Source organism: Heptranchias perlo, chromosome 6 (assembly GCF_035084215.1).
Source record: "Heptranchias perlo isolate sHepPer1 chromosome 6, sHepPer1.hap1, whole genome shotgun sequence".
NCBI lineage: Eukaryota > Metazoa > Chordata > Chondrichthyes > Hexanchiformes > Hexanchidae > Heptranchias > Heptranchias perlo.
Genome location: NC_090330.1, coordinates 101,811,322 through 101,832,528, shown reverse-complemented (window position 1 = coordinate 101,832,528; position 21,207 = coordinate 101,811,322). Strand labels below are relative to the sequence as shown.

General features: G+C 40.3%; 1 long non-coding RNA gene across 1 annotated transcript in view; it reads right to left on the bottom strand.

Annotated features, from left to right (window-relative positions):
* Window positions 1-21,207, bottom strand: part of LOC137323110 (uncharacterized) — a 39,736-nt gene that overhangs the window by 12,235 nt on the left and 6,294 nt on the right. The window contains exon 2 of the long non-coding RNA XR_010963310.1: window positions 5,453-5,559. This is a non-coding gene — a long non-coding RNA (uncharacterized lncRNA). The remainder of the gene's footprint in view (window positions 1-5,452; window positions 5,560-21,207) is intronic.

The following is a 21,207-nucleotide window of genomic DNA, read 5'->3' as shown; positions in this document are numbered from 1 at the left end:
AAGATCAGCTTTGGTCTGATTGAATGGCAGAGCAGGCTTGAGGGGCTGTATGGCCTACTTCTGCTCCTATTTCTTATGTTCTTATGTTCTTAGCGCTTAAAAAATGGAGCAGGCATGTTTCCAGCCTATTGCTTGGGCATTTGCACTTGCTGGAGAACACACAAGAAAGAATGGAGCCAAAATTATGGAAAACAAAATATAATGCAATACACGGGAAAGTCTTATGATGCAGAAGAGGTTTTGTACTGTCCAAGGTTTGCAATTGGTTGCATAGAACTACATGGAATGCACAGAAACAGGTCATTCGGCTGAACAAGTCCATGCCGGTGTTTATGCTCCACACGAGCCGTTACTGTTAAAGGACATAGTCCAGGTGTGCTTGTCAATAAAATAAGATATTCCGCAAATCAAATTCAAGATTTAGTGAAGCAAAATGTATGATCAATGTTATGGATTTTGGTATCGTTGACAGTTTTTTAGCTCAACATTATGACTGACTGAATCCCAGTTGCATTAATCACCAATTAGCACATGTTACCCCATCATTATTGATTCTCAAGATGTGGTCACTTTCAACAAGTGAAGTTAGCTTTTGGAATACATTTATCAGGGAGGGGGAAATATTTGCGCAATGCCACAGCATATTCGCTTTTGTCTCTGAATGCTAACCACTCTAATTAACAGTTACCCAATGGTTTTAGATTTATTCAGCTAATTGTCATTGATCTCACACCACAGAGCCTTTAACTCATTACACTCAATTAGACCCAATCAGACTTGTATTGATGTAATAGAATGCTTGAAAGCCGCACAAATACATATTTCAAGTGCCATGTAATCAGCTTGCAAGCTTTAATTGTCTTAATGCACTCTGAGTCTTGAGTAATTTACACACGCCCCTGTTACATGTTTCATAACTCATTTGACAGAGGGCAATATATAATGAGTGCAGCTAAGTGAATTATAAGCAAATGAGAGATTCAAGTTACATAAGAAACTACAAAAGCAAATTTGAGTAGTTTGTATTTTGTCATCGGAACCCCAAGATTACATTACCACCTAAATTCACTGACAGCTTTCTTTCTAATGCAGTGAATTTTCTTTTAAAATTGTGTTGATTAGCTACTGGCTGATACAGTGAGTTTGCAGACTGCCCTTTCTCCTCTAGCGCCGGGTTTAAACGCAGCGCAAACTGAGAGGATAAGAATCTTCGCTATGTTGGCCGCAGAGGTGCATTGTATAATGAGCTTAGTGGTCTCAAGCCAGCTTTTAGTGGACACAGTGCAAAGCACAAAGATTCTCATGATGTGCCATTATTGGCAAACTCACTCAGGCCATGAAGAGGGGAGTGCGGGAGTGGAAATATTATATTATAGTAGGAGGCGCTTTCCTGAGGTTGAGGCTATGGCACTTTGTAGGAGTGGGCTAGAGGCAATTCTCTCTATTTGGCTGCCTTATTCCTGACCAGGGAGTGCTTTGTGCTGACACAGGTTTCCAAGTTGTAAATTGTTCCATGCTCCCATATCCAGATCTCTCAGCTTGTTGAGCAGAAAATAAAGTATTTGTATTATTCTTTGATGAAAATACATTCTGATATTTGAATTTGAAAGTGCCATATAATTTAGGTCAAGTGGTATTACTCTGAAGGGAGGCATGCAGCTGTATTTTATCAAGTGACAGCTCTTGAATATTACCAGGATTTATTTCCACACGAGATAGGAGGGAAATTCACTATCCGTTACATGTAGAGCAAGTAATTTGTTAAGTGATTGTAAGTGATTTATCGCTCAGATCTGCTGAGAATCCACCATTTTCACTGTCTTTATGACTTTTTATGCACAATTGTGGGACTCGGGCTACATCTCTGTACTTCTGGAAGTAGAGGCACATGTAGGGATTATCACAATTCACTTGGAATGTCATTTCCTCAAAGAAATTGAGGAGGTTGGTCAGACAGGATCTTCCCCTTCTGAATCCATGTTGTCTGCTGTTTACTAAGTTAATTTAAAATTCTAATCCTTGTTTTCAAATCCCTTCACAACCTCGCCCCTCCCTATCTCTGTCATCTCTTCCAGCCCTACAACCCTCCGAGATCTCTGCGCTTCTCCAATTCTGGCCTCTTGTGCATCCCTGATTATAATCGCTCCGCCATTGGCGGCCATGCCTTCAGCTGCCTGGGCCCTAAACTCTGGAATTCCCTCCCTGAACCTATTTCCAGCATTTTCTGTTTTTATGAGCAGTACTTAGTTTCTTATTAACTGATCCTTTTAGGAAGCATTTTAGGTTAATGTTAGAATGTGTCGATGATTTAATTTAACTGCACAAAAAACAAATGGCAAAAATTGCAACTGGGCCAGTTAAGAATTGACCAATCAACCCACGGTATCTATTTTCACCTGTCTGCACAGATGAGAATATTGGAGACCATTTTACTTGAGCGGTTTCATAGCCATTTTGACCAGAAATGCTTAAATCCCACAATTTCTTATATTCCTGGCCCGTAGCTGTATGGAAAATGCCATGCCAAGTCAAACACTGTCATCTCTATTTTTTCTGGAAATCCTGAAGCAATCTTAGGTGTCCCTCCTATGGAGTGCTGTTGTGGCATGTGTGAGAACCCTTATTCTATTGTTTCTGTACTTTGGCTGTGCCTCAGTGCTGGTCCTGTGTTCTTGTGAAGACCTGTTGCATGTGTGCCAACAGATTCCGGGCATTCAGCCCAGGTCTCACAGCTGATGTACAGATTACATACATGGGCTGTGTGGTAACATGACAGTTTCATTTCATGAGAACTTTTTAAAATTCAGTTTTCTCCTCATACCCCATTCTCTTAAAAACAATAGTTTCTACGCCAATGGTTACACATATTACCTTCCGAAATAAAAACTCCCCGTTTTATTCAGGCCTTCTCAATTCTGGTCCTAGCTATGAATGACAAGTTTGAAAGATCATTGCGCCATAGCAATTGCTGTAGGTTTGTTTAAAAGTTATTGCATCAAAAATATTCTATGTTCCACCACATAAAAACAACTGGAAGGAAGCCCCAAAAAAACAAGTCAGAGAACATAGACTTAGGTGGTGTTTTTACAATTTCTTGGCTGTAGATAGTACTAACAATAATTTTATCAACTAGACTCTGCAAGAGCAAACGTACATTTTGTTCAAAAGTTCACAGGACATCTATACAACAGAAAATGTATTGAATGCAGCTTTAAAGTTCTCATAGATAAGAAGAAAAATGTGACTTATTTTTCAACCACTATATTGTGGTGATGTGAAATCGTTTTTCAGTGTAGTCAGAAGGAATAGCCTGAACTGAAATTTTATCCATTTTTTTTCTTGCTTGGCATTTTAAACCAGAAAAACACTTGTTTTTTATCAAACACATGAAGTTTGTTTTATTCAGGAAAGGTATATAATATATTCTGTAAAACTACAGTTCTCACTGATGGTAAATAATAGGTATAAGATTAGCCTCTGCACCTGTCGTTGCATCATTGTGAAACTAATCATGATGTACAGCATGACGAATAATGTGTACTTTCTTGCTTACAATCACTTAAATGGAATCTTTATAGTCGACTTTACCATCGTGCCTTGGGTGTACTACACAAGCAACTGTTGAATTTAACCTTTGGACCAGTAAGCTTTGGTAATTATGTTTTGATAAAAGCAGAGAGTCTGAACTTCATAAAGTTTCTTTTCAAAGAGATTCACTGTAGGCATTAACTGACATCTAATTGGTCCAGGTAGTTTATGGCTCATAGGGTCATAGGGTCATAGGCTCATAGGGACAAATAGGGTCATGCAGAAGAAAGATCATTAAAGGCAGATGTCAGAATGTAGCTCAAAATATTTCACGGCCCGGACTTTCCTCTGAGCGGCGAATGATTGGCATCCGCCACTCGCTAGACTTGTACTTGCCCGTAAACTTTTCTTGATTTTTTTTTCACGGCAAGTTCCTCTCATCAGGCGCAGAATCCAGCAAGGCCCCCTCTGCAGGGCATCTGGGACCTGTGTGAACGGGGCAAGCAACTGTCTATCCCCTCAACCAATCTGATTAAAGCATCTGATGTGCAGTGAAGAGTCAGAACCAGGAAGTGTAAATTAGAATAGTGAATTCAAGGTCAAATCAAGTACAGAAAGCGAATTAAAGAGACTTTGAGAAATATTGGATTCAGAGACAGAGATAAAAGAGACAGAAAGATAAAGTAAAAAAATTAAAGTTAAATTGTTTTTAAATGTCCAACTACAATTAAAATCTGAAGGAATGAGACTCCACACTTGTTAAAGTTAATTTTTAGTGCCAGAAAGGTTGTTTGGCAGTCATTAAGACTTACCGCACCGTTAAAAGTGTGCTTAGACTTAAATGACTTGATGTACTGTTTTTTGGCTGGATTAGTCTGTATGTACGGTGTCAGTGCAGGAACTTCATGCAGTTCCATTCATTTGAACGGTGAGTCAGCCGGCGAGATGTCATTCTCGCAAAGCTTACGGAGGAGGGTCGCATCTGGTACAGCAACTTCTGGATTTCCGTGTTTGACTGTGCCTGTGCGGTCGCCGGAAGTTGCTGTACCAGATGCACAGAAATAACGATGAGCCATGTTAGCCTTGCCATTATTTTCACAGGAAAATCCGGCCCATTGTGTTTTCTTAAACTCACAACCTAGTTTTCTCTCATTTGCTAATTACTGTTACCAGTCAATGGACCCTAATAGTTAAAGAATGTAAGTTTTGAAGGGAACGCCAAATATTACCATTACAAACTATACATGTGTAATGCCTGAATGATTATTAACAATCTGAGCATTTTGTGTTTTGTTAATGATCAAAAACTGTAGTAATAATTTAAATTTGTCCGTTTAATTAGACAACATTTTGATTGTTTAATGTCACAAAGTAAAATAAATCTGTAACATTTAAGGATGTTTTCACTCACTAATCATCTGATCCTGAGCCTGACAATGTGGACGAGTTGAGCTAACATCCGTAATGATAAAATCATTAATCCGAGTTGTTTCAGTTTCAATCAGCTTTAACTTTGTGTGTGTGTGTATGTCTGTGTCTGTACATCTGTGTATGTTTCTGTGTCTGTGCGTCTGTATATTTCTGTATGTGTCTGTGTGTGCATCTGTGTGAGTATGTGCACACATGGTTAATTCAATCCCTCACATTGTCTGGATTGGTAATTCCTCATGGCAATTAGTCTTGATGTCACCTACTCCTACTGTTTAAAAACATGGTACTGAAAAACTTAACAGAAAGGTAGAAATAAACAAAAAGGTGTTAAAGCTAGTCTTTTCCCTTTTGTAAAGGATACCAATGGTGACAATAACCTTTTAAGGATAAGAAATAAATTATCTGCTAACTCCTCCTGCAAGTAAACTATTTTTTGTAAAGACTAATGTAAACATTACCACTTCAGTTAATCATAAATGAAGGAAATACTCACATAAACTTTTATTGAGGGCTACTTTCAATGTCTATCTTTCTCTGTTGGGCAAACTGTAAATGGAGGCACATGGGCACAGGCAACAGCAGTTCTTCTGTGGACAACAGCTAAAGGAAACATACGATGCAATATTAATGACTTTGACTAATTCTACTAAACTAACTGATGAATTTTTGGGTTGTATTTTGACAGCCCTTTAAACTTTTACTTCCATTGCAACATCTCTAGTCAGTTTAACTGCTCAAATGGAGATGATCATGTTTGACTTTTGTTTCTGTGAGTCTAAATACTTTGCAATTGTTTCACATTATTTTACTTCCTTTTTCTTATATCTCCCGGAGGGTGTGACATGCTCTCAGAACTCCAACTTTGTAGCTGTTGATCTGACTGATCTTGTGGGATAAATTATAGCCCCGATGAGGGCCAAAGCGATCTACCTCTCTCTCTACCTCTACCTCTATCTCTATCATTTCTTCTCCAACTCCCTACCTAGACAGATAGATAGATAGATAAAAGCACAGCTGAGATCAGTAGCTTTGTGATGCGGGAGCGATATGAGAAGGTGAGTCGGGAGAAGACTCCTTGAGATATACCCATGACAACTTTTAAAATTCAACAAAGATCAAGAAATGTGTCTTTCAAAATCAAATAAAGCTGCCAAACGTACACTTAAAGACACAAGAGAATGCTCTATCTACTCAATAAATATGGAAGCCATGGCTGTCATCTGAAGCAGCTTGTGTACTTCGAACACAATGCTGACTGTGGCAGTAAACAAAATTTGAAGTTGCAGCCAGTTTCTAATATGTATTAAAATAAATCTCTTACTTATAATTAGAAGTAAGACTGAAACTCCATACTTGTCACACAGTACTGGCTGGCAAAACAGCAGAGGAAAAACTAAAGAGGTGTGTATGTTTCTAGAACTGATGAATAATTGCTTCCTATTCAGGCTGTCAAACAGCCAATGCAGTGAGCAGTTATTCCAAAGCTAATCTTTAATGATCCAGGTGTGGGACACAAGGTAGAAGTAGGGACTATTTAGGATCTAGTGATCATAATATTAAACTGAAGTGCTTCTGATAGCATGCAAAATGGGTAGTGACCCAAACTTCAGAATTTAAAAACACCAACTTTAAGGAAATGTAAAAAGTTTTTTATTAAAAAAAACAGCCAGTTGGAACAGAATAATAGTTGAGAGATTTACTCTTAGAAAAGAAGGAAGTATTTAAAGAAGCATTGGTGATGTTATAATCAAGTTTGATTCTGGCCAAATTAAAAGAGATTTAACGGCAACAGAGTCCAATGCAGTTAAATAGGAATATAAAAAATTCTATTATGGATAAGCAGGCAGCTTTCAAAATATACAAGAAATCCAATAGACAAGAGGGTTCATTACATTCTAAAGACTGGCTAATGTACTGGGGAGACTGGGGCCTGGAGCTGTTAACCTGGCCTGCCCCTCCTTGTTTCCCGATCAGGTACTCTGGTGGAAGTGGCTACACAAGATCCATCCAAGCTTGGGAAAGCTGGTGGGACTAGCACAGGTTTTATGTAGTATAAAAGCACTGAAAGAGGTAGATAGCATACAATTAACCAAGGGCAAGCTTATAAAAAGGATAGGTCTCCTTAAAATGGACAAAATATGTGATCTAGACAAATTCAGGACAGATTCCTGACAATTGTGCTTAATATAACCCAATCATTTAAAAAAGGACCAAGGGGTATCCCTAGATGAGTAAGTTTAACATCAGCTGTGCAGAATACTTTTGAAACAATCTTGAGCAATTTAGGGCTACATTTTCCTCCCTACTCTAAAAAGGTGTAATAATGCTTCTATCATTAACATTTATGGCCTGTTAATAAAATAGCAAATGTGTGATTTTTAACTGAGCTATTTCATAAAATCGTATTTTAATAGTGGGAACAGAAAAAGGCTATTAATCATGAAGCTGCCATAATGAAGCTTTATCATTTCTCGAGCAGCTAATGAACCACTTAACTGGGATAAGTGATTAAAAAAATTGCAGTAATCCAGCTGTAGAGCTTGCAATATTTATGACTAATACCCCGAAAGGAATATCAATTTACCCATAAAGACCTCCTAATAGATGTAACATTAATTGATATTATCTGCAATCACTTACAAAATTATGTTCAGGTATATGATCTAATAGTTTCCTATGTTTCAAAATCTTCTAAAATGTTATTGTTGTGCAGTAGTTTAGTTGTCACATTGAATATAGGGTTCAATTGCTTCTTCTAGCAGAAGTAGAGATGGTTAAACAAGACCCTACCCACAGTAAGTTCTTATGTGGTTATAATAAGGAAAAACTTCAAAGGGACAAATAGGATTTTACCATTTGTGAAACTTCTTACGCAATTTGCCTGGAGTTCTATAATCAATCAAGTCATGATGACTGCTACACGTAAATGTGATTAATCTTCCTTTTGTTGTCATTTCCATGGAATTCTGAGCTGGTCTGGTCAGTTATTTTTTTTAAAGATTTCACTTTGTAAATAGCAATACTGAAAATATTGTCAACATTACAGTGCTTAGATCTGAAGAGTAGCTTTCATATTGCAATACCAATGTTGCTTTACTAAGTAATCACATTTGCTTTTTTTTCACACTACTTGCTGTTTTTAATTTTTCACTTATCCTCTTTACCTTCTCTAGTTTTTATTTTCACTATGTGAATTTTTATTTTATACCAGTTCTTACTTTTTTAAAATCAAGGCATTAAACTGAGGTCCCATCTGCCTGTTCTGGATCTGGGTTTGAGTGGATGTTAAAGATCTCGTGGCACTTTTCAAAGGAGAGCAGGGAATCCTCTTAGTGTAATGGTCAATATTCCTTTCTTAGTCAACAACACCAAAAAACAGCTATGCTGCTGTCAGTGGGACATTGCTGATAGAGAATATCTGTTAAATTTTTCTGCGTATCAACAGTCACCATACTTCAAAAGTGAAGCGTTTTGCTGTGATGAGGGGCTATATGATTGCAATTATTATTTTATTAGACTGTTTATTTTAAAATTTGTTTCACCACATTTCTTAATTTTTTACTTTTAAAATATTACACGTTTGTTTGTGCCTTCATGAACCTGGCCTTCATTCCTTAGCTGGGATCAACATTTGTTCTGGAATTGGCTAAAAACCATCTCCAAAGGCGGCTTTTTCAACAATCAGGTTTTAGGACATTGAGAATGACTGGGTTATATCATTGAAGAGAGCAGGGTGATCTTACGATGTTGATTTTTGGAACAACACCGACTGTTGATGAGAACTCGGTGGCCTTGCAAAATGGGTACCACAAAAACGGTCGTCATGTCAGTGGTGCCCAAGGGTTTAAATGGACTTTATCTTTGTAGAACAGTGCTTGGCAAATATTTTTCTCTTCTTTTCAAACACAGAATAAAACACTGGGGCAATTTTCCTCTTCAGGTGTAAATCAGTTCAGATTTGGTTTGCATGGCACCCACTTGAATCTTAATTGCTAATAGCACTCAATTTTCTGGTCTAACCCTATTTGCATAATTATTCACACTTCCAGGTGCAAATGCATGTGGGCCTAGGGATGATATCACCGATAGGAGAGAAAATTGTGTATAAGTCAAATTTAAAGCGACGGGGACAATTAAATGGAAATATCCCAAGGAGGGGGACAAACATTTAGAAAGCTTTCAGAGAGAATTAATTAACCATCTCAACCCATCAGAAACCTTTACCAAGGATGAAGGGGCAGGTATTAAAGAGTGGCCAACCAGGGTAAAGAAAAGGAAATATTCAGCACATGGGTCTGCAGACAAATGTCAGTGCTCTCATTGTGATGCAACCAAAAGTCTGCTGGCACAGCTATCTCTGACAAGAGGAACCTCCACCAATGTCATCTTCCAAAGTAAGGTAAGCTACTTCTCTCTGCACCTCTGGGGCTTCAGGTGCAGGTGGGAGGGCACAGGGCAGCCTGAGCTGCTTGCCATGCCTCCGCATCTCTTCCTCTTCCTCCAAACACATCAGCTCAGCGGATCCCTATTGGTAAACTCTCTGATGTCAATAAACAGAGTCGATACAAAAAAAAAGACAGCAACTGGCTCAAAGGCTCATGAAAGCCAAAGCATCAGGTGGGGGGGAAAAAAAATTTAAAATGACAAGATATGTTTTTAAAAGGTATAATCCACTCACCTGTAAAATTTGCAGGCCATTTAAAGGCCCTTCCTCCTGTAGGTCTCCCTCCCAGGCTTCCCTCTCACCAGGTTTCCACGGGTGTGCTGGAAACGTGACTTACAGCACATGCAGGGGCTGGAAAATGGTGTAGCACCCTTCCCTTAGGGTTAACGGAGTTTCTGCTTGCTTTGGTTGAAAGGTTCAGATACCTGCCTCAGGCTCGACCATAACATATAGCAATTTGGAATATAAAGACGAAACTTGTCCCCGTTTTGATGTGTCAAACACACTATTGCATCACCTTTGACCGATGTTATTGCATCGGTCAAAAATGACACATTGCTTTTCTTCTTTCCTTCCCAAAACAGATTTACCAAACATTTTTATGAAGATAGTGCCCCTTTGAAAGGAGTACTTATGGTAAGACTCCTATTTTAAAACATAGGAGGCACCATACAGCTTTAATTTTAGAGGATAGCTACAAAATATACAGTGCATATGTTTCAATCCATATACAGTGCCTCTGTTTCGGTCCGTGTACAGTGCCTCTGTTTCGGTCCGTGTACAGTGCCTCTGTTTCGGTCCGTGTACAGTGCCTCTGTTTCGGTCCGTGTACAGTGCCTATGTTTCGGTCCGTGTACAGTGCCTATGTTTCGGTCCATATATAGTGTATCTGTTTTAATCCATGATTTTAACTGTTCCTGCTAGCCGAGAAATGGCGGCAGTGGGTCAGCCATATTACACTCCATCCTATTTAAAATCAACCCCCTGCGTGTTTCTTTTTTGACATGTACGGAAACCTGTCACTGTGCTTAAGAATCTGCAAACCAAACTTTTGAGAAACCCACAAGAAGAGTTTCTAATTGACCAACATGGATTCTCACGGACAGAGCCCATTTAGTAACGCCTGAGAATTTCGGTGTAGCGTGGCGGGAGCCAGGATTAGGAACTGCCACATGTGCCTAGGTGGCCTGTTGGAATTTAACTAACTAAAACCAGGCAGCTTACTATTACAGAACACTGGTAAGCTTCCTGCTGCTTTACCAGCTAGAACCATAGAGTCATAGAATCATAGAAAATAGGAGCAAGAGTAGGCCATTCGGCCCTTCCGGCCTGCTCCGCCATTCAAAATGATCATGGCTGATTGTCTAACTCAGTACCCAGTTCCCTCTTTTTCCCCATATCCCTTGATCCCTTTAGCATTAAGAAATATATCTATCTCCTTCTTGAATATATTAAATGACTTGGCCTTCACTGCCTTCTATGGTGGAGAATTCCACAGGTCTATCACCCTCTGAGTGAAGAAATTTCTCCTCATCTCGGTTCTAAATGGCATACCCCGTATCCTGAGACTGTGACCCCTGGTTCTGGATTCCCCATCCATCGGGAGCATCCTCCCTGCATCAAGTCTGTCTAGTCCTGTTAGAATTTTATATGTTTCGATGAGATCACCTCTCCTTCTTCGAAACTTTAGTGAATATAGGCCTAGTCGACCCAATCTCTCCTCATACGTCAGTCCTGCCATCCCAGGAATCAGTCTGGTAAACCTTCGTTGCACTCCCTCCATGGTAAGGACATCGTTCCTCAGATAAGGAGACCAAAACTGCGCACAATAGACTAAAACTGCACACAACCACCCTATCTGTTTGGATATTGGCTTGAATAGGTGTCTGGAGCCAAGTGGGAATACCCCAACCTGATTCCATTAATAAGCCAGGCTGACTGATCAATTATTAACAGTGCCCTGGAGTACAGCAGAACTGCCTGGCTCATGTATCAGATTACTGGATCTACCACACAGGATTGTCTCAGTTCCAATCTTGCTTCTCTAGGTGTGTCACTTTGGCGTCAACATGACCTCAAAGAGACCCCATATGCCTTGAGGAATAACAGCAGTTTGCATTTATATGGCATCTTTAACGTAATAATGTCCCAATGTGCTTCACAAATAGATGTATTGAAAATAATGACAGGTGGTAGTTGGTCATTAGACACTGAGTTTAATCCATCTATTCTTTTCTGTGGACATTTTTTGAATGCTCATTTGATTGTATGTATGTATGTATGTACAGAGAAGACTTATTCCACATGTAATCTCACTACATACCAATGGAGTTGCAGGAACACTTCTGCTCCTCCTGGCCACACAGGAAGGGTTTAAAAAAATATATGAACACTCACCTTTTGTCGGTGGTCATGGGGGCCGCTGAAGAATCCTGAGCAGGGCCGGCCTCTGCCTGGTCACTGCTGATGAATTTGGAAAAGGGGTCTAATACCTTCAATTTCAATCCCAAACTATATTGCTATAGTATGTTCTAAGTTGTTAAGTTGCCATATTCAATGGATGTTATTCTGCAGTTCATGAAGTCATTTTCATGCCATATTTGGCCATGAAGGCAGTTCTGTTTTTTGTTTTGCTTCTTCTTTTGTTCTTTTCTCTTCCCTGTCCCAAACACCATGCATCATTCCCTGAGTGAGAGCAAACAGCCAACATGTCTCCAGGCCTCCGCTGGATGCAATAACACCAGCCATGAGGAGGTGTACAGAAGCAGTCAGTTTGACTTACCTTCCCTTCTTGTGGGAAGCGCCCACCTGTACTTTCCCATGCTTGTAACTGCTCCCGGTAGTCTGGATTAGATCAGGATTTCGCTCTGTGGAAAATCCTGGGTTTGAGCCTGCATCTTACTATTCCATTATGCACCCTATTGATACCCAACATACTGCACCATTAGGTTGTCTAATGTAGCTATTTTGACACAAAAATCCAAAGATAAAATTTGTATTGCGCAATTAAATGACTTGCTCAGTGAAGTTCCGCCTTCAAAAAGTGTCAGTGCATTACATTACACTTCAATAAGCGAATAAGCAAAATTTATTGATCAAAAGATGATCAAGTGATTATATGACAGTAATATCTAAAGATTATTAATAATCTTGTGTAGGGCATGCACTTCTTGTCCACAAACTTGATTTCTTGTCACAATTGGCTGGTAGTAAAACAAAGGAAAATCTGAGCTCTATTGTCTTGTGACTGAATTAAACAAATGGATTCTAAGCTAAGACTAGACAAAACTACTTCATTTTTATCACACCAGGGATCCTGAAACCGGAAATAATCATTAGTGTCAATGCATTATTGGGAAAGCACTGGATTTAAGGTAGGTGATTCACCGATTTTGTCTGTGATTGGACAAACAGTTCAATGGCCTATAGATCGGAAAGCATAACACTGGTATAGATTTTATCCAACAGGTACATCAAACTTCATAATATCATAGTAGGTACAGCACAGGAGGAGGCCATTCGGCCCATCGTTCCTATGCCGGGTCTTTGAAAGAGCTATCCAATTAGTCCCATTCCCCTGCTCTTTCCCCATAGCCCTGTAAATGTTTCCCCTTCAAGTATTTATCCAATTCCCTTTTGAAAGTTACTATTGAATCTGCTTCCACCACCCTTTCAGGCAGCGCTTTCCAGATCATTACAACTCACTGCGTTTCACCTTTCTGCCGCTGGAAACAGTTTCTTCTTATTTACTCTATAAAAATTGTTCATGATTTTGAACACCTCAATCAAATCTCCCCTTAACCTTCTCTGTTCTAAGGAGAACAACCCCAACTTCTCAGTCTCTCCACATAACTGAAGTCTCTCATCCCTGGTACCAATCTAGTAATATTTATATTGCCTCTCCTCATTCTTCCTACCAAAATGCATCACTTCACACTTCTCTGCGTTAAATTTCATCTGCTATGTGTCTGCCCATTTCGCCAGCCTATGTCCTCCTGAAGTCTGTTCCTATCCTCCACATTATTTACCACATTTCCGAGTTTCATGTCATCTGCAAACTTTGAAATTATACCCTCTGTACCCAAGTCCAGATCATTAATATATATGAAAAAGAGCAGTGGTCCTAATACTGACCCCTGGGAAACACCACTGTACACTTCCCTCCTGCCTGAAAAACAACCGTTCACCACTACTCTCTGCTTTCTGTCCCTTAGCCAATTTTGTATCCACGCTGCCACTGTCCGTTTAATCCCGTGGGCTTTAATTTTGCTAATAAGTCTATTATACGGTACTTTATCAAATGCCTTTTGAAAGTCCATATACACAACATCAACCTCACTACCCTCATCAACCCTCTCCGTTACTTCTTCAAAGAACTCAATCAAGTTAGTCAAACACAATTTTCCTTTAACAGATCTGTGCTGACTTTCATTTATTAGCCCATACTTTTCCAAGTGCCAATTAATTATTGTCCCGGAACATCCTTAATTAATTCTGTAAGTGTGATTAGATCCTCAAGGCCTTATACTGGGACCAGTGGTAGTCCTGTTAACACTTTTGGAGCTTTTGATTAATATCAATAGTGGGACTGGGATGAGGTGGGTAGAGGCGAAATACCCATTTTTGGAAATGAGTTTGATATCCTTAGATTGGTTTAAATTTGACTGAACTTGAGCGTAGAACCTCAATGCATGCAGCATTCGCATCAAGGTAGATGTATTGACGGCACAAATAGAAGTAAATGGGTATGAATTAATTGTCATTACGGAGACGTAGCTGCATGGTGACCAAGGCTGGGAACTGAATATTCAAGGATATTCGACATTTAGGAAGGACAGGCAAAAAGGAAAAGGAGGTGGGGTAGCGCTGTTAATAAAGGATGAGATCAGTACAATAGTGAGAAAGGATCCTGGCTCAGAAGATCAAGATGTAGAATCAGTTTGGATGGAGCTAAGAAACAGCAAGGGGCAGAAAACATTGGTGGGAGTTGTTTATAGGCCACCAAACAGTAGTGATAATCTAGGGCATGGTATAAAGTAGGAAATTAGAAGTGCATGTGACAAGGGTAATACAGTAATCATAGGGGACTTTAATCTACATATAGATTGGGCAAACCAAATTAGCACTAATACTATGGAGGACGAATTCCTGGAATGTACATGAGATGGTTTTCTAGATCAGTATGTTGAGGAACCAACTAGGGAACAGGCTATTTTAGATCTAGAATTGTGCAATGAGAAAGGATTAATTAATAATCTTGTTGTAAAGGAGCCCTTAGGGAAGAGCGACCATAATATGATAGAATTCTTCATTAAGTTTGAAAGTGATGTAGTTCAATCCGAAACTTGGGTCTTAAATCTAAACAAAGGAAACTAAGAAGGTATGAGGTGCAAGTTGGCTGTGGTTGATTGGGGAACTACATTAAAAGGTATGACGGTTGACAGGCAATGGCTAGCATTTAAAGAATTAATACAAAATTTGCAACAAATATATATTCCTTTAATGCACAAAAACCCAACAGGAAAAGTGGTCCAACCGTGGCTAACAAGAAAAATTAAACATAGTATTAAATCAAAGGAAGAGGCATATAAAGTTGCCAGAAAAAGCAGTAAGCCTGAGGATTGGGAGCATTTTAGAATTCAGCAAAGGAGGACCAAGAAATTGATAAAGAGGGAAAATAGAATATGAGAGTAAACTAGCGAGAAACATAAAAACAGACTGTAAAAGTTTCTATAGGTATGTAAAAAGGAAAAGACTGGCGAAAGCAAATGTGGGTCCCTTACAGACAGGGATGGGACAATTTATAGTGGGGAATAAGGAAATGGCAGAGAAATTAAACAAATACTTTGGGCTCAATTTTAAACTTAAATTGTGGGTGCGGTGGGGGAGGGGTTGCGAAAAATGCAGACCGGGTTCGGAAGCCGGCTCCAACCCGCTGACTTCCGAGTTTCCCACAGACGTACCTGTGTGTGCGCGGGCTTTCCGAATCCAGAAGTCCCGCTGGCAATTAAAGCTGGCGGGATGATTGTTAAAGAACCGAATGTACCTCATTGAGGTATTTAAGGCACTTTACTTGTGATATATTAGGCAGTTAGAACGATTTTTAACTTCCCTGGGCGGCTTTCCCATGGCTTCTGATTCATGCCTGGTTTCAGGGCCAGATCAGGCAAAAATAAATAAAATAACTGAAATAAAAAACCATTGCACAAACTTAAAACACAAAATCAACCTACCTTTCACCCTGCTCTGATGTCCAATGTCTCCCACTCCAATGTCCCCCTCTCCCCCCACACCCCCCCGATCTTCCCCTCTCCACCCCCCCCCCGATCTTCCCCTCTCCACCCCCCCCCCGATCTTCCCCTCTCCACCCCCCCCCCGATCTTCCACTCTCCACCCCCTCCCCGATCTTCCACTCTCCTCCCCGATCTTCCACTCTCCACCCACCCCCCACCCCCCGATCTTCCGTTCCAGCGCTGGATGATGTCTCGCTCTCTTTCTCCCCCCCTCCCCTCAGCATTGCAGCTCCCGTCAGCAGCTAGCCTGTCAATCAGGGGCTGCCGGGCGCGAAACCCGGAAAGAACTTTAATCACCATCAATTACATTGCTATCGCGTCGGAAATGGTAAGTTTTTTTTATTTGGGTTTGCCATGAGCACATTCACCCCCCGCTCCCCCCACTACCAACCCGTCATCATTTCAAAATTGAGTCCCTCTGTGTCTATCGTCCCGGAAGAAGACACAAAAATCTTCCCAGACATACTAGAGAACCAAGGGTCTGGCGACAATGAGGAACTGAAAGAAATTAGTATTAGTAAAAAAAATAGTACTCGAGAAATTAATGGGACTGAAAGTCGATAAATCCCAAGGACCTGATGAACTACATCCCAAGGTTTCGAAAGAGCTGGCTATGGAGATAGTGGATGAATTGGTTGTCATCTTCCAAAATTCTATAGATTCTGGAATGGTTCCTGCAGATTGGAGGGTAGCAAATGTAACCCCACTATTTAAGAAAGGAGGGAGAGAGAAAACAGGAAACTACAGACCTTTTAGCCTGATATCAGTAGTGGGGAAAATGCTAGAATCTATTATAAAGGATGTGATAACAGGACATTTAGAAAATAATAATAGGATTTGGCAGAGTCAACATGGATTAATGAAAGGGAAATCATGTTTGACAAACCTATTGGAGTTCTTTGAGGATGTAACTAGTAGAATAGATAAGGGGAACCAGAAGCCTTTCGATTAGATCCCACACCGGAGGTTGGTGAACAAAGTTAGAGCACATGGAATTGGGGTAATATACTGGCATGGATTGAGAATTGGTTAACAGACAGAAAACAGAGAGTAGGAATAAACCGGTCTTTTTCAGGTTGGCAGGCTGTGACTAGTGGGGTACCGCAGGGATCGGTGCTTGGGCCCCAGCTATTCACAATACATATCAATAATTTGGATGAGGGGACCAAATGTAATATTTCCAAGTTTGCCGATGACACAAAACTAGGTGGGAATGTGAGTTGTGAGGAGGATGCAAAGAGGATTCATGGGGATATAGACAGGCCAAGTGAATGGGCAAGAACATGACAGATGGAATATAATGTGGAAAAGTGTGAAGTTATCCACTTTTGCAGGAAAAACAGAAACGCAGAGTATTTTTTAAAATGGTGAGAGATTGGGAAATGTTGATGTTCAAAGGGACCTGGGTGTCCTTGTACATGAGTCACTGAAAGCTAACATGCAGGTGCAGCAAGCAATTAGGAAGGCAAATGGTATGTTGTCCTTTATTACAAAAGGATTTGAGTACAGGAGTAAAGATGCCTTACCACAATTATATAGGGCCTTGGTAAGACCGCACCTGGAGTATTGTGTACAATTTTGGTCTCCTTACCTAAGAAAGGACATACTTGCCATAGAGGGAGTGCATCAAAGGTTCAACAGACCGATTCCTGGGATGGCGGGATTGTCGTATGACGAGAGATTGAGTAGACTAGGCCTGTGTTCTCTAGAGTTTAGTAGAATGAGAAGATACAAAATTCTTACAGGACTCGACAGGGTAGATGCAGGGACGGTGTTTCCCCTGGCTGGGGAGTCTAGAACCAGGGGTCACAGTCTCAGAATAAGGGGTAGGCCATTTAGGACTAAGATGAGCAGGAATTTCTTCACTCAGAGGGTGGTGAATCTTTGGAATTCTCTACCCCAGAGGGCTGTGAAGGCTCAGTCATTGAGTACATTCAAAACAGAGATCGATATATTTCTCGATATTAAAGTGATCAAGAGATATGGGGATAGTGCAGGAAAATGGCGTTGAGGTAGATGATCAGCCATGATCTAGTTGAATGGCGGAGCAGGCTCGAGGGGCCGGATGGCCTACTCCTGCTCCTATTTCTTATTTTCTTATGTTCTCAGGTGATCTACTTATCCAATACAGGTCAAATGTCACAATGGCTGAATTTGTATGCAAGTAATTCGTAATAGGCAATACAAACATACCATATTTATTGTTCAATTCTTATTCACTTGTACTTATTGAACCAGAACATAACATAAATAACAACAACAATAAATGACAAACATGCTACTAAAGAGTAGTCTCGGATTTCACGTTGCCTGGACTTCAGATTATTATCAGTGCAGCAATATGTGCCAGATGTTCATCTCAGTTTAAATATCAGGAAATAGAATGGCAAACTGGGTATGATCAATTGGCTAGTTTGCTTTGAAACAAAACATGTATATCATGTATCATATTACAAGTCTGCTGCCATGATCTGTGATGTGGAGATGCCGGTGATGGACTGGGGTTGACAAATGTAAGGAATCTTACAACACCAGGTTATAGTCCAACAGTTTTATTTGAAAATCACAAGCTTTCGGAGATTAACTCCTTCCTCACCTGACGAAGGAGATAATCTCCGAAAGGTTGTGATTTTCAAATAAAACTGTTGGACTATAACCTGGTGTTGTAAGATTCTTTACATGATCTGTGGGGCATCGTAAGGAGCTGAGCATGAATTCAAATCATCCATTCCGGTTTCCTAGATAGTAGTTTGATGAAAGGTTTACTCTAAAATCACATAGGTGTTTAAATAGAGCAATTTGAATTTTGTACCCTCGAGTGGTTCAAATGCTAATGATGTTGCCCCATAACCAGTAGCTTTTGGGTCCAAGCTCTAATGGTATTCACATTGACAACACTAAAGTGTGACTGTATAGAGTATTAGTGCTTGTATGTGAAGCTGAACTCTTACAGTTCGATGACACTAAAAAAAGAACTGACTAGCACAAGCTTCAGGATGTATGCTGCAATACGTGGTAAGTAAAGTATAGGGATGTAAAAGTACTGAAATGTAATCATTTACTATTTTTATATTTGTGCAAGGCATGGTCTTCTTTCCTCCATCTTACTACGGCACATTTATCAACATTGTGGAATAGTTTGCACCAGACTAGATTCCTTTCTCTCAATATTTAAATACTCTGGTTATTTTAAAAAAAACATTTTTCTTTAAGTTCACGATTTCATTCTTTCATGAACACCTCAACAAAACCAAGCCAGACATCACCTAACAAAGAATAAAGTACAACTTGATCTGGGGTAGTGATTTCTGTTGTTTTAGAGTATCAATTAGATTGTAGGTATATCAATGATCAGTGGATTATACAAGTATATGTGATTTCCAACACCAGTAGATGGTTTTCAAACACAAGTAAAATATAATGTACAGTTCCTATACAAAGCAGAATATTTCATGTTTCTCCTTTATGATGTTGAGTCCCTTACATCTCATGTTCCCAGTCGTAATAGATAAATGGGATCTGAGTGACTGGATCTGGGAAGCAGAGTAACGAATAACAATAGGTAAACAAAAGAGCTCCAACTATAACTTCATTCCTCATCTGTCTTCACCGATGTGGAGATGCCGGTGATGGACTGGGGTTGACAAATGTAAGGAATCTTACAACACCAGGTTATAGTCCAACTGTTTTATTTGAAAATCACAAGCTTTCGGAGGCTTTCTCCTTCGTCAGGTCAGTGAGTGTGCACTCTCTCACCTGACGAAGGAGAAATCCTCCGAAAGCTTGTGATTTTCAAATAAAACAGTTGGACTATAACCTGGTGTTGTAAGATTCCTTACATTTGTCTTCTCCGAGTCTTTTTATTTCTTCCACTCCAAACTCCGCAGACTCAAAATCTTAATACCCTTGTGAAAGTTAAGCATGGGATGGTACATTGTTTAAACTGGCCTGAGATCAGTTTATCTCAGGGATTTAGTCACTGCTGGAATGAAAGACAAAAATAAGGAACTTATATTTATACAGTGCCTTTCACAACCTCAGGACATCCCAAAGCACTTCACAGCCAATGAATACTTTTGAATGCAGTCATGTTTGTAATGGTGGTTAGTGCCTCCATTAACATAATGAAAATGTAATTTCAAATGTATGCTTTAGTATATCCCATAGTGCCTTTTCACAGCCTGGTTTCTTCCCTCTTTAGCTTTCTTTTCTTCCACATACTGGTCCCAAGATTCCTTGAGTCATGATCCTGCTGTAACTGCATGAATCATGCCCGGATTCTGATGGGGTCAGTGAGAGGGCGCTTCATTTTCGTGGGTCAGATGGGGCACATTATTGGTGCCCGCCGGCCAGAAATTCCGGTACCTGCCCGCCTTTGGGAGGTTGGATTTTCCAGGTCCCTCTACCTTTGGTCCTGTTGGCCCCATGAGTAAGAGGACCAATCTGGCAAAATTTTTAAAAAAAATTATGTGGGGGTCTAGTCTGCTTGCCTGCCCTGGATCCCACTGGTGGGGGCCCACCTTTGTGAAAGAAAGAAAGACTTACATTTATACAGCGCCTTTCACAACCTCAGGATGTCCCAAAGCGCTTTACAGCCAATTAAGTACTTTTGAAGTGTAGTCACTGTTGTAATGTAGGCAAGGCGGCAGCCAATTTGCGCACAGCAAGGTCCCACAAACAGTAATGTGATAATGATCAAATCATCTGGTTTTGGTGGTGTTGATTGAGGGATAAATATTGGCCAGGACATCGGGGAGAACTCCCCTGCTCTTCTTCGAAATAACACCATGGGATCTTATACGTCCACCTGAGAAGGAAGACCGGGCCTTGGTTTAACATCTCATCTGAAAGGCGGCACCTCTGACAGTGCAGCATTCCCTCAGTACTGCACTGGAGTATCAGCCTAGATTATGTGCTGAGGTCTCTGGAGAGGGACTTGAATCCACAACCTGCTAACATCAGAGGTGAGAGTACTACCCACTGAGCGACAGCTGACACCAGTACACTTCTGCTTCCAGTACTGGCCACCACAGAATGAGCATCAGTGGAGGGAACTCCTGGCTTAAGGAGTCCCTGCCCCTGGCTCTGTCTCAGGCTGTCATTTGCCTTGTAAGGGGTTGATAGAATTTCCGCCCCTTTCAAGGCATTGAAGAAACTCCCAGAAACGAATACAAACAGGTCTCTACAATTTCCCACCAGTCTCCCACCAAAGTTTATGACAGGAGACTAGTGGAATGCCCGAGGAATTTTGGGCCAATCTTACAGCTGAGAAGATGCTTATTCTCAAATCTGTTCCAGTGCAATTCTATAAGCAGTGACAAAGGTGTGCGCCAGAACTTAACATTGATTTATCCATTGTTTTTATTCTCTCTCGCACTCTGGTTTCCTTTAAATAACTCCCTACACCACTCACCACCTGGTGGAAAAATGCCATTTTCTCTCGGGTATGGTTGAGATTAGAAATTGTCTATGTAAAGATTAGGGGCAAGAGCACATGTTCTAAATTATGTT